The 562-nt window shown below is 33.1% G+C and overlaps 1 long non-coding RNA gene across 2 annotated transcripts in view; it reads left to right on the top strand.

The window, feature by feature from the left end:
- Positions 1-562, top strand: part of LOC128248885 (uncharacterized) — a 47,155-nt gene that overhangs the window by 41,603 nt on the left and 4,990 nt on the right. The gene's annotated exons all lie outside the window — the stretch shown is intronic.

Genomic DNA, 562 nt, shown 5'->3' with positions numbered 1-562 from the left:
GATATATATATATATATATGAAGTAAGATGAAGATTCAGATGGAATCAGGTATTTGAAAAGGTATGCACCAGTTAGGGTCGGGAAATGTCTGTGGTTCCGGTCTATGGTTGGTGAGAGTCGAACTATCAGATAGGATATTTCGGTTGTGTACACAGAGAAAACCAACCCTATGAGTATTTAGCGTCTAAGGGGCTGGTCCAAACCATGCGTTACTTTGAATAGTACGTTGTTGGTATACTCTAGGGTGTCCGACAAGTCGTAGATTCCCTTGGTGTATTATAATCAAATAAATAATAACATACGATGGATAATTGTCAGCTCATTACAGCTGCTTGTTATGTAACTTTTTTTAATACAAGAATGAGAACATTCCATCATTATTAAAGTTCTATTGTTTTGTAAAATTACTTTTCATCTGATGATTACGGTCTTTTATAATGATGTAATGTTCTTATTCTCCTATTAAAAAGTCACGTAACAGCTGTAATGAGCTGACAATTATCCATCGTATGTTATTATTCGATTATATATATATATATGTATGTATGTATGTATGTATAT

This window comes from Octopus bimaculoides, chromosome 1, assembly GCF_001194135.2.
Source record: "Octopus bimaculoides isolate UCB-OBI-ISO-001 chromosome 1, ASM119413v2, whole genome shotgun sequence".
In the NCBI taxonomy this organism is placed as follows: domain Eukaryota; kingdom Metazoa; phylum Mollusca; class Cephalopoda; order Octopoda; family Octopodidae; genus Octopus; species Octopus bimaculoides.
Note: the sequence above shows the minus strand (reverse complement) of the source record. Positions and strands in the feature narration are given on the sequence as shown.